Source organism: Acanthochromis polyacanthus, chromosome 21, assembly GCF_021347895.1.
Source record: "Acanthochromis polyacanthus isolate Apoly-LR-REF ecotype Palm Island chromosome 21, KAUST_Apoly_ChrSc, whole genome shotgun sequence".
In the NCBI taxonomy this organism is placed as follows: Eukaryota; Metazoa; Chordata; class Actinopteri; family Pomacentridae; genus Acanthochromis; species Acanthochromis polyacanthus.
Window position 1 is genome coordinate 12,830,225 of NC_067133.1, and position 13,176 is coordinate 12,843,400.

At 44.7% G+C, this 13,176-nt stretch overlaps 2 protein-coding genes and 1 long non-coding RNA gene across 4 annotated transcripts in view; 2 read left to right on the forward strand and 1 right to left on the reverse strand.

The window, feature by feature from the left end:
- LOC110951767 (uncharacterized) overlaps window positions 1–9,293 on the reverse strand; it is a 22,629-nt gene extending 13,336 nt beyond the window's left edge. The window contains exons 1-2 of one of the 2 annotated variants that reach the window (XR_002595751.2): window positions 9,175–9,293; window positions 8,265–8,583 (exon numbers count right to left, since the gene is read on the reverse strand). This is a non-coding gene — a long non-coding RNA (uncharacterized LOC110951767). Of the gene's footprint in view, window positions 1–8,264; window positions 8,584–8,870 lie in introns of both variants that reach the window. The other variant, XR_002595750.2, reaches the window with a different exon arrangement.
- The window catches only part of tbc1d17 (TBC1 domain family, member 17), a 278,375-nt gene that overhangs the window by 72,682 nt on the left and 192,517 nt on the right, over window positions 1–13,176 (forward strand). The window lies entirely within an intron of this gene.
- The window catches only part of lrrc4ba (leucine rich repeat containing 4Ba), a 31,643-nt gene continuing 27,859 nt past the window's right edge, over window positions 9,393–13,176 (forward strand). Inside the window, 1 exon segment of the mRNA XM_022194988.2 lies at window positions 9,393–9,517. The gene's annotated coding sequence lies outside the window, so the exon portion shown is untranslated.

Below are 13,176 nucleotides of genomic sequence, written 5' to 3' on the forward strand. Positions count from 1 at the left end.
CAATTTGATGTGATTGAAGTGTCGACTTTCAGCTTTAGTTCAAGCTGTTTAACAAAAATATAGCATTATTATTATAGCATTAACTGGGATTACAGCCATTTTCACACACGCCCTCCATTTTCACAATCTTAACACTAAATGAGCACCTGACTAACAGGATCCAGGTGTGGCCTGTTCCCTCATTAATTCATGACAAATTAAGGAGATTAAAGGTTCGGAGTTCATTCCAAGTGTTGAATTTGCATTGGTACCTGTCCATGGGAAATCGCTCGTGGCAAAGAGGTGTTGATGCAAGTGAAGAAAAAAACTGAACCATCGTTAACACAGAAGAAGATTAAGAGGAGGACAAATCAACATTTTTGGTAGATTTTTGCTGAGCTCAGCAACATCAAAACATCTGGAAGACCACAGTAGACAACTGATGTGGGCGATCGCACACTTTGTTTCTTGGTGGGAAAAAAAAAAATCTCCTTCACAACATCTTGCCAAGTCAAGTACACCCTCAAGGAGGATGCCGTATCATTTTCAAAGTCTACAATCGAGAGACGCCTTCATGAATGTAAAAGCAAAGGATTTACCTCAAGATGCAAACTGCTGGTGAAACTCAAGAACAGAACGGACAGATTTGACTTCAGTAGAAAACATCTGCTCAGTTCTGGAACAAGATTCTCTGCACAGATTAAAACCAAGATGAACTTGGAGTGGAATTACTTGAAGAGAAGGAAGGGAAGTAGATCATGTCATCTGTCAAACACGGTGGAGGCAGCGTTATGGTCTGGACGTGCATGGCTGCCAATGGAACTGAGCTACTGGAGTTTACGGATGATGTGTCTGCTGATAGAAGCAACAGGATGCTACAAAACTGATAGGACTGATGAGTGGTGACACAAACAACCCACGATGTCGTTCTCAGATGTCAGTCACCTCACCTCAATCCACCTGAGCAAGTTCTTTACTTACTGGACACAAAATTTAGGGCAGAAAAGCCCTTAAACAAGCAGCACGAAGGCAGCTGTATTACAGCATTTGGTGATTTTCATGGTGACTTCAGGAAATTATATTGAAAAGATTTGCATCTAATAATTATAATCCCGCTCTGATGTTTTTTCAATAGTTTTTATTTTTGGTACCTTGATAACATGTCCATATGTGTATTGGAAATATGCTGGAACACCACAGATGCAGAACGGCAAAGACTACTACAAAAACATGGATTCACACCTCCACAGAGGAATCCGTCTTGTTAATTTGCAGGCTGGGTCTTTTGTATCATTATTCCCCCGCATAGCTGAATTACTGTAATATTACACTTTAGTTTTGCAGTGTTTGAGCAGAGTTTTGGTGAGCCGGTGTGCTCGAGATGCAGCAAATGGTACGGGAGGCGGTTGCTTCATCGATCTACATGTTCTGGAGGTAGAGTTATAAATTGCAAGTCATTTTAAGGTAAGAAGGGACTATTTTCACAGAATAACCTCTCAATATGTACCTTTTGATATACAGGGGTGAGGTTTTCAGGGTTTAATCAACCACCAGACATGGATTTAAAAAAAAATTGTTATTCATTTACTTTTGAACTTGCAAAACTAGAGAATGTACAAAACGTCCATAATTCTTAAACAGTTAATTCAATTATTTTGTGAAAACCCCTACATTAAACTTAAAAGCCCATTGTTATATTCGTTTTTTCAATTGCTTTATTTTAATCCACTGAGATGGTGAATGGAGGTTAAATGGTAAACATTGTGTCATCATCCAGATACTTAGTGGGGACTCTGTCCAAGAAAAGACAGCATGATGTCAACTAGATGTACTTTTGCTGCAACTAAGAAAAACAGCAATAAAGAACTTTTTTGCTGTAGAAACATCAAAGTTATGCAGAGTGTCAGTCTGCGTCCAGCTCTAGTTTCTCCATGTAAACCCACGAGTGTTACATCTACAGCAACACTTTGCAACTGGAGAATTTTATGAAAGAAATTATTTAAAAAGTAATAAGAAACAATACATATCTAAACAAATTGGTAACTTTAAGATTATGATGGAAAACGAGAAAAGCACTCAGAGTTCATAACTCGGCCAAAACTGCTCAGTCGTTTCATCCACAACAACTGAAATCTTGAAAAAAATTGTGGCAGACATCACGGCACCATAGAATGAGGTCATTTAATATAGATGTACCCACAAAAAAATGACATTGCGCTGAGCACAGGTGTGTGTTATGCATGTGTGTGTTATGTACGGATACCAAATAGCGGGAACTGATGGGACTCGGAAACACCCCCACAATTTAAACATTTGTGCTTTGTATCATTTCAGACGGATAAGTCCCGATATATCCACATGTTGTGATCAGCATGCAGCTGACGTAGTGTTCACTTGTTCTCATAGTTGCAGTGACGCCTTGAGGCTATCATGCAATGACACAGAAATCTTTAACAATTCCCTAAAATTCATCCAAATTTGTTAGTCCGTTGTTGAGTAATCAGACAGACAGACAGCTCTGCCAAGGCTCCACCTCCTTGATGCAGTAATAAGGGAGATTTTTTTTATAGCTAGAAAGAGTACAAAGAACGTGATTTTTGTCCATTTTTCGCTGTTATGAAAACCATATTTCATTTTCATAATTCTGACAGGGCCGCTCATGTCCTGTACATCTGCCCCCCCCCCCCCCCCCCCCCCCCCCCACCGTGCCCTCCAGCTCCGCCTGGTAGATCCAGATTCCCAGACTGTGTTGTGTATGGAGTCCCAATTTCAACCTCCATTAAACACACCTAACTAGCACTTGTGACCTGAGCCCTGTGAAACTTAAATTCCTTCCGCTTGGGCAGCAACTGGCTCCGAAACAAGATACTCCGTTTCCAGGACACCAGGAAATTCTGGTTAGTATTCTTGTTTACTGTCTCAACCTCTACAGTAGTCCTTGTATTTTTACAAACAGTAATTACTGTAAAATTGTACCAATTTATTGTTGTGAACTCTGCTACAATTTAATAGTTTTTCACTTTGTTGTCTTTTCATTTTTATTCCTGTTTTTTGTTTTTAACATTTAATGGTTTTCTTTCTGCCACCCTTGCTCCCAGGTCTTTGGGGATTTTTCTGACAGGATTTTTTCTTTTTTTAGAACAGAAAAAGGGTTTTTTTTTGTTTTGTTTTGTTTTGTGTTTACACTCTGGGATGTAAAGCTGTTAATATGAGCCATCAAAGCCATCTGGGCCGTGTACATCTAGCGAGAGACCCATAGGATGTTCTTTCTGTGTGTAGCCAGCTGCACCAAGATGTGTGGCCTCAAAAATAACAAACCAGTATTTCAAAATTATTGGTAGAAATCTAATTTTGAGGAGGAGCCTCGCTGCAATGTTGAGTAAAAATCATTTGAGCTGCAGCTTTTTCTGTGAGAAACACAAACAGCAATGCAGTTATTGATTTTCCACAACTTACTGTCTACAATCAAGTGTTCCACAAACAATTAAAGGCTGACAAAAGCAAATAAAATATGTGTAATTTGGCAAATTTAAAACGTATAAATGTCTGACAATCATTTTCACACAAGGCCAAAGTATCATAATGAACAATAAATGCATAGAGGGATGTAAACACTGCAAACATTCATCAGTTTAGGTGACATGGCACATGAAATAACACAATAAATTCTAATCATGTAATACATTAATTCACTCTGCTCTGATAAGCTCCTATCAAAGCTTATCCTGCCTGCATTTGTATATAATATTAAATAGTTTTTTGGCAAATTTATGACTGAATTCCCTTTGGTCAAAAGCCTGGTCAAAGATGTGCTGTAAAATGAAGCCCAGTGTTCCATATATGCTGTACTTCCAAACACATTTTGCGTATGCAGCAAGTTCACACTGAACAAATGGCTGATTGAAGTATACTTCCAGACACGCATACTGAAATTGCTTGAAATTATGGACCTACTCACAACTTGTCTTGTGGGCGATGGTGTGCTGGCACAGGCCCTGGTAACAGCTCAGGAAAAAGTTTGTTTTTGCAGAGTTTCCACATTCAAAAGTGGTTTGTCAGAGTTGCACTTTGATTGTGATCCAGCTATGCTTATGTTGTGCTATTTCTTGCACTAAGAAAGACGTGAAAAGGCAGTTTAATCATAGAAGAACTGCTGTAATACACCGGACATCCCAGTATCAAACATGTGAGTAAGCGTATTTCATTTAATATGCCTCATATAGATTTATGAGATTTGCACTAGAAATCTGATTAAGCACACTTGCCCTTAGATCTCTGGACATAGAATTACACGTGACCTGTGCAGTTTGACATCTCTTTGCTGCAAAGTGCTTTGGGTGAGAACAACCAGAATTAAAATGCTGTTGGTTGTGTGGCTTTTTGGTTGTTGTTTGTGTCCGTTGCCACCATGAGAAAAACGGAGGACCAGTTGAAGGGGCAGTTGGGGAGGCTATGGGCTGGAGATGGAGATTATACAGCCTTGTGGCAGAAGTGCTGCTCAGCATAATGGGGTTTATAGGCCTGGGGGCAGAGTTTGCTTTACGCCCCGCTGGAGGTGGTGTTGATAGGAGCGAGCGATGGAGGAGCAGGAGCGACAGTCTTATTATTAAGCCTCGCCAAACACAAAGTGAATGTGTTGTGATGGTCGCGGTGGTAGATGACTTTAGCCTGCACATGGAGAGACGACAAGAAGCAGGAGGAGGGTCAGAGGAGCACATAACACCTAAAATTGCATTTTGTCTTCAGGGCCCTGGTGGTTGAGGTCCACTTGGCCTGAATGTGGGAGGATCAATGGCTCTATCGAGCCCTAATGGATGCTGTTGCCAGATAGGGCTGTTTCTGATAAAGGAGTATTGGCTTTAGTGGTGGAGATACAAGCTTGGTTAACTCTGTGTTTAAAAGAGATTCTTCTTTCTCTGTGGGTGAAAACACAGTGTTTCGGGGTGTACATAGGCATAAGCGTTAGAGCGTTCAACCCTCGCCAGCTAGTCACGACAGCCTGGATGTTCAATTTGGTATCACACAGGTTGAGATCTCTGCAGCCGGTGGCGTGCTGTTTCACCATCAGATACGGCTCAGGGCTCAGTTAGGGCCTCGGAGGCTGCGAAGAGTTCAGTCTTCAAGATAGCGTGCTGGGGAGGAGGAGGGGGGAGACGCAGGAGGAGAAAGGCAGGCGGTTTGTTCTCAGCACCACCGGCGTATCTGCCCCACTTCCTCTCACCAGGCTGCTACAGCGCAGTACGGCGATGGCAGAGGTTTCACCCCGGCGCAGCAACTGCCGCCGAGGCCCCGGGACCCGAACATAACCCGGGGCAAAGAGGGCGCCGGCGTGTCTCTCAACCAATATGCCAGCGCAGCATTAACACTCAGCAAACACAGGAGGAGAGAGCTGCCTCATCTGCGGGGCAGAGGCAGAAATACTAGATGGCAAGCTTTCTGTCTTCATATGAGGCGCATTAGTCCTCACAGTGGCTCCCATCTTTATTCATTTATCGGCCTGTGGTGTCCACTCAATCAGTCAGTTAAAGGCTGGCCTGATGGAGCGAGCCCCGCGCACCCACCACAGTGAGGGAGACGGGGGCGGGGGGAGGTTACACTCCACACCATATAGCCTGAGCAGACACTGCAGTACAGAGATACAAACAGGGCGGGTTGGGGAAGGGAAGAGGAGGAAATGCGAAGGGGGGGCTCTTTTAAATAATGAGGCAAGGAGGGAGGAGGAAAAAGAGGAGAGAAGGGGAGGTGAGACAACTGGAGGTGAAAAGAGAGCAGCCTTGTATCAAGAGTGAGCGAGATTGAGAGGTTCAAAGTAAAGGAGGGAGAGAACAGTCAATATCAAGAGCAAGCGATAGGGAGAGATCCAGGACAACGACAACACCTCCTCAGACTACCGAGGTATGTATGTGTGAGAGAGAAGGAAGGATGGGGGGGAGGCGTGGCGGCGGAGAGTGTGTGAGAGTTAGAGAGAGGGAGGGATATCCACTGCACTGTTGTGTGACTGGAAATTTAATAGAGAGAGAGAGAGAGAGAGGAAGGCAGCAGGGGAGGGGAGAGAGAGAGGCTGAGAGGAAGGAGCGACGCAATGCAAAAGCACTGAGCGAGAGCCGTTGTTGTTGGAATTACAGAGGACTGGGACAGCAGGCTGTGGAGGCTGCGAGACCCTCACTGCAGAGCTGAGGAGGGGCGAGGCGGAGGGGAGGCGAGGGGGGTCAAGTGAGCGAGAACATATTGTGCATAAAGTGGAAGAGGGCAGCCGAGGCCATGCAGAGCAGTGTGCGCTGTGCAATGTTTAATAAGAGAGAAACAGGTTGGCCACCCTGTTGCTGCATCCAGACTGAGTACGTGGGGGTCGCTCGTCGCCCCGGTCCTCCTCTACACTGCTCGTGTGACGGAGCGTTGCCGCCGGAGGACACGTGTGTCGGGGAGCGTGTGCTGGAACACGTGCCAGTGATGGAGGACTGGCGTTGAGGTGCGAGGATGTGAGAGGGAGTGATCCTCCGAGTCTCAATATAGAACGTTATCAATCCAGCACTAATCACCCGTCTGGACACCTCCTCCCCCCTCCCTACACACCCCCTCACTTCCTCCCCCTCCACTATCTGATGGACACATTCAACCACCCACCCACTACTCTCGCATATGTCCTCCCTTTAATATCTTCCAGAGGTGATTGACAACTCAACCCTGACCGGACCTGTAACCTTAACCTGACCTTAAACCTCCCCTCACTCCCCCTTTTTTAATTACCTCCCTTCCTCTCCCTCGTGTCCCTGCAGAGTCTTTTGCTAAACTGCTATCACTTGAGATCAATCACATAATTGCTCACATTCTTTAAAGAGAAAGATGGTTTCTGGAACAATAAACACACAAACACTCCATCCCTCCTTTACTTCCCCCTGGGCTCCTGTTCCCTCCATCTCAGCGTGCCAATCAATATACCTGCACACGTACTCTTATGTACCGTATATATGATGGGATCTGCAATGGCAGCAGGACTCAAATCCAATGAGGCAGTGCTGTACAGGTGGGGCTCAGCGCTGTGTGTGCGTGAGTGTTGCCAAGGGAACCGGCCAAGCAGCAAATGTTCCTTGTAACAAGCAGTAAACACTACCATCATCATATTATAGCGATTATATGACCATATGGACACATATGTGATTGAATGAAAGTCAGAAATAACAAAAACACGACTAAATGTGCCGTTGAGTGGTGAAATGAGTGCGCTGTTGTTGCCAGAAGATGTGTGGGTTCGTGTAACTAAATCAAAAAATAACAATTATGAAGATGGTAATTATTATTACATTAGATGCATTTGTTTATTATGTCATCTCATTTTGAGTTATTAATATTTAAGCCTTTGCCACAGGCTGTTTGGGTCTTGTGTGCAGAAGTGCAGGGTGGTATGTCTGCAGATTGCAACAGCAGTCATTGTAAGAGCTTCAGTAGGAGGTAATGCAAATTCTGTTTGTTTTTTGTTTTTTTTTAAGATGTTTCACCTTCTTCCAAGATGCTTCTTCACTTCTCCCAGAATCCCAGATACATTTTGTCATCCCCAACTCACCAGTCATGAGGTGTGAATGGTTGTAAAACAAGTGGTGACTCAGGATGTTAATGGTGGTGAAAGTTTCTGGGGAGAGATCTCAGTATTGCATTACAAGGACAGGATAATTGGTGCAGTAAAGCTCTCCTTGTGTTTTAAGATGGCTGCTCCAGTTTCACATAGATAGCTTCTTCCACTCCTCTCTCAAACCATTTCTGCCCAAAATGTGATCATTGCTGTCCTCATATGACTGTCCCTTATTCTTTAGATGCAAATGGACTGCGGACTCTTGTCCTGACTTGAGCTTATAAAGCAGTTGTTTAGTCTTCCCTATATCTAGGTCTCCTTGCTGCATTGGACTACAAGAACAGAAAACCACATATAGACCAGTGTCTTCTGTTTGTCAGAATGTCTCTACCAGTGCCAACAGAGCACAAACAGTATACTATATTAAGAAGGCAGTGAAAACCTGTGGCTATCCCAACTAGACCTTCATTAAGTCAGCAATGAAATGTGGATAAAACAGCCCAACATCAAACACCATTGTTATCCATGTGTCTGCGAAACTTAGATTTTCTCTAAACACTGCATACTGGCTGCTAATAGGGTGGTTGGGCTCAGTGTTACAGGTAGGGTGAGGAGCTCCAACATCCAGAGGGAGCTTGGAGAAGAGTCGCTGCTCTTTTGCGTAGAAGGGAGCCAGATGAGGTGCTTTGAGCATTTGATTAAGATTACTTTTACTTACCTTAGAGGGTTTCCGAGCAACTGGGAGGAGATAGTGGGGTAGATCCTGGATGCTGAAGGGATTTTATTTCTCATCTGGCCTGGGAACACCCTGGGATTCCTTAGGTGGAACTGGACAACATTGGTGGGGAGAAGGAGTCTGGAATTTAGATACTTAGCTGGCTGCATTGCATCTTGGATGGATGGATGGATGGACGGATGGACTTAGTCTCCCTTAACTTCAATTCTCTTGGTCCACCAATGTTCAAGCTTCATTATGCTGTCATGGAAGATGATCACATCTTGAACCTTCAGACACTCCTCAGCAGCTTGGATCATCACTGAAAATGGCACCCATGATAGTAAGATTTCAGTTTGAGAAACAGAAGTCAGACAGTGCAAGTCGGGTAAGTAAGGCTAATGAAGTAACAGTTAAAAGCCACATTTCTGAAGCTTTCCTCTCGTTTTTTCTTTAATTGTTTCAAACATTAGAGTTTTTGCGGACAGTTATGCCCCAAAATGGGAGTTATGGCATTTTTACAAGTAAGACCAAGAACTTTTTGAAGTATAAGCTGAGATCACCAACCAGAAAGGTTCACCACCATTAACATCCTGAACCATCCCTCACCTGGCAGGTCCTCAACCATAGACAACCCCAGGCTTGCCAGTCTTGGGTCTTTAATGTTGTCTTAGCCATGTAAGTTGATGGGTGACAATATATTTATATCCCCATGGCCAGTTAGAAATGAACACGCTTCTTGAATGAAGGCAAAACATCTTCAAAAACCAAAAAAAATAAGTCCACTTGCCTCCTGCTGAAGCTTCTAGAAATACCATGAATCTACACAGACAGCAGCAGCAACTGTAATACCTTTTAGAGGGTAGAAAACAACAACAACGAAAATACATTTAGAGTATTTAGATAAAGTTACATTTCCCGTGTCCCAGCAGAAGCAACAGCAGCAGTTTGCAGCCCAACATCCCCTCAGCATCGGCCAGTGGTTCCATCCACCTGAAGATTTCTGAGACAATTCTCATTACCAGCGGTGGCAGCGCAGCACTTGGAAAGGGTGAATCAATCTGAGAGAGAGAGAGGGAGAGAGAGGGGGAGAAGCAGTGAGGGAGACAGAGGAGAGAGAGAGAGGGGAGGGAGAGAAGACAGCGTCGGCGGCGGCTCTGCAGTGGAATACGCTGTTATTTGAGGGAAGGTGAGCGTCTCGGAGTACCGACCAGCGCGCAGAGATGCGTTTGAGGACTTGATGTCAGAATAAAAAGGTGAGTCTCGATGACATCTACAGATGCAGATTCATGCGCTGTGATTCTGATGTTTGTCTCCTTTGCGTGCGTACGTGTTTGTGTGTGTGTGTGTGAGTGCGCTTGAGCGCGCGCCGGTGTGTATGTGCGCGCGCGTCTGGCGGAGACTTATTTGCTCCAAAACTACTAACGAATGGAAAACCGCATTCACGACCTGATGTGATGCGCGAACTGTCCCCGTGTGTGATCCGACAGAGGCCCTGCTAAAGGTGGCGGGTATCCAGGAATTACATGTGTGACGAGACAGACGTGTGTCACAGAGAATTGGATAAAAAAATTAAATAAGCTTTTTTTTTTTGCATGATCGTATTTGATCCATATGCGTATTTCAAACTTTTCTCACACCCTCAGCTTTTGTTGATGCGTTTTGTTTGGCTTTTGCGTGTTTGTCAGCACAAGTTAATCTAACCTTGGCGATAAGAGGAGCATCCACTGTAGCACAAGCTGTTGACAGGGCTTAATATTTGATCCGGTTAACGCGCAGCTTTCACTCAAATATACTCAATTAAAGCTCCCTAATCGGCGCAGTTTACAGTGTTAAATTGTGTGTTGGGGCTCAGTTTCCCTCGCTGGCCCCTGCTGATGACCCCAGATTTGGAGGAAAAATGCGCAGGCACCTTGCGGCTTACGCGCGGTGGGTTAAGCTCTGAGTCAGAGCCTGGGGCCCCTCCGGCTGAGAACAAGGAGCAGATAGATTAGAACTGATGAATGAAGATCTACTGCCTCTATCTGCAACACAATGATACGGTTATGAGGGGATTTAAATGCTAATGTGCAGTGTTTCAGAGAAATCCGAGCGGACTGGGACTGGCGGGTGGAGATTGCTGGCAGTGCGTGTGCTGTGGACCAGCTGGATGATCTCCTGAGTTCTATGATAGAGAGAATAAGTTATTAATGGGGTGTTGGAAGGTGAACTGGGGCACTGGGGCAGGATTAGACAAGAGAAAGTTGGGGCGGGGGATTGTTGAGCTGTGGCTCTAACAAGAAGGGATGGGGGGGATGATGCACTGAGCACTGCAAGTTTTAGCAGATTTGCATGAGGAAGGACATTTAAATGGAATTCTGAAGGAGTGCTGTGAGGATTTTTTGTTCCTGGAAGATGGCCGGTGTCCTTTTTGATTTTTTTTTTTTAAACTCGTCTCTTAAGCTCAGCTGTTCTGCAGTTTGCTTTTAACATCCTGTGATTTTTATGCATGCACCCATAGATTTAGTGCTCGTTTCAGCACCTGTAAACTTCTACACTATTGTAGCTCAAGCATCAAGTGAATGACCATGACACGTATCATTTATGAGCCTTTACTTTACTGCATATCCTTTCCATTAGATCCAAAATAATCCTACAGACGTAAAACTTTAAGACGATGGTAAGTTTTTATGTCGCCTGTAAAAGCATGTATTTTATCCACTCATTTTTTTGGGCTTTATGCTCAATAGTGAAGAAGTGAGACTTCACTCTTAGCTGGTCATGAACAGTACACAACAGCACCAGTCACTGCAAGGCCTCCACTTCATGAGAAGCTTGTCACATGATATCACATTTAAAGGCAAGGTCCTCCAGCTCAGGGCAAGAGCTTCAGAATATCTAGACGTCTCACTGCTGCAAAAATGTCGCCAGAATTTGTTAATCTTGAACTTTGCCGCTGCCCTCCTCCTACCGTTTCCCAAACCAGAGCGCTTTCTTGAGCCGGAACTGAATTCAAAATGGGCCAGGTTACTAAAAGGCAGCCATTTATGAGAATGCAGCCACTCTCAGGAAAACAAGAAAGTGGTCTATTCAGCATCTGTGAGGTGATTTTATGGATGCAGGCTTTATTCTTGGGAATTTGGTGGCAGAGAAATTCTGGAGCGCAATGTGCTGAATTAGTAAAGACCTGGAAGTGGAGAAATCTACTGCGCAACTTGGGTCAAATCTCCCTTTGAAGTCCTGAAGGTGCAAAGTCATGACACGCCTCGACCTAATATGCATGCTATTAAAATTGAACAATGTCATGATCCACAAGGAAAGGTTAACACAGATTAGTTAATGAAATGCAGGTGGGCAGTTTTATTCCCCATTTAAAGATTCTGCACCTGTAACTGTCTCCGCATTTAGACACCGAGAGCTTCAAGCTCTTCACTGTGAGCGACTAAAGGACAGACATTTTGGCAGATTTGCTCAATTCTAATATGTTTGTTCTGTATGAAACCTTTAACATCTTTTTAATAATGAATGCAGCACATCCACTCTTTATTCCTGAGATGCTGAACAAAGACACGGTAGCCTGAACTTTGCTAGCAGTCTGACAGCGCACGGTCATCTTACTAATTTTAACTGTCAACTGTTAATTTTAACACATAGTCACACGTGTCCCTTCCTGTGTCACGAATTAAGCACCGGCTGAGCAATTTCAGTCATTTGAGGGAATAAGGCCAGGCTGCTCTTTAATTTCCGAGGCACACCACTTATGCATGGCCGATGAGCTTGATGAAAACAAGCAAGCAGGTTAACAGGGACATGGTAAATTACACCGGCACACCTGGCCTAGAGGGAAGGTGTGACTTTGAGATAATGCTTGGCCCCCCTACCGCTCCGGCGCTGCTGGAATGGTGGTCGGATTATTTCTAGAGGAGATGTTGGAGAAGTCACGGCAAATCCTCGCCAAAAACAAACACATGGGGTGGGAAAGGGTGCAAGAGGAGTCTGGCATATAAATGATTACCCCCTAAAATATTGCCCAATGTCAATGATTTGTGCATCCATGAAGCCAGGATGCTTTCAGTCTGGTTAAAGTGTAGTTTGCCTTTCCTTGTCCGCCTACTGTAAAAAGGACAAAGGACTGCATTAATTCTGAGGGACGTCTCTGCCTCGACATTAGAATGCAAAGAGAGTAACTGTTGCCCTAAATTTGGTGTCTGTGCGAGTTTGCATCTGTGTTAATGCACATACACTCAGCTCGGTGCGCACGGTGAAGAGCAAGAGGGAGACAGAGATTATAGATGACACTTAAACTGCTCTAATCAGGGCAAGCTGGTCGCCGATCTCTTCATAGAGCGAGGCTGTCGTTGATTGATGGCTGCTCGACTTGCTGATGTGCACAGGTTGAAGGGTGAAGAGAGAGTCACTGATCAGCCGTGAGGGGGGTGAACATTTTTGGGAACAACCTCCGGCCGTCCCGTAATAATGCAGCCCTCCATCCCCCCCCTCTAAATCTGAGGCTCCGCTATCATCTCACACACGTCGCCGCCAGCCGCCACGTGCTCCCGCCATGCCTCAACCTGGATATTTGAGCTTCTGTTTTTGCACATGATGTGGCACACTGTGAATCTCAGTAACCGGGGGGGCAGCAGCAGAGTGCATGAGCGCTGACCCGTCCACGGCAGAAATGCTAAGCCGCCTGCGATGGCGGGGCGGGTATAATTAGCCGTGATTGGTTTGATTGAGTCTCCCGTCCAGGCCTGGGTGTCGGCCCTTCGGGGATCATGATGACTGTCCGGGCATTAATTATTGAATAATAGTTGGAAGAATGGCAATGGTTAATGATACAAAATGAATGCTATAATCCATTGAATTGACATAATTAGAAATGGTGAGATTTCCCCTGAGGAATATATTCTCATCATGACCTAAAGTGGAGAGGGAT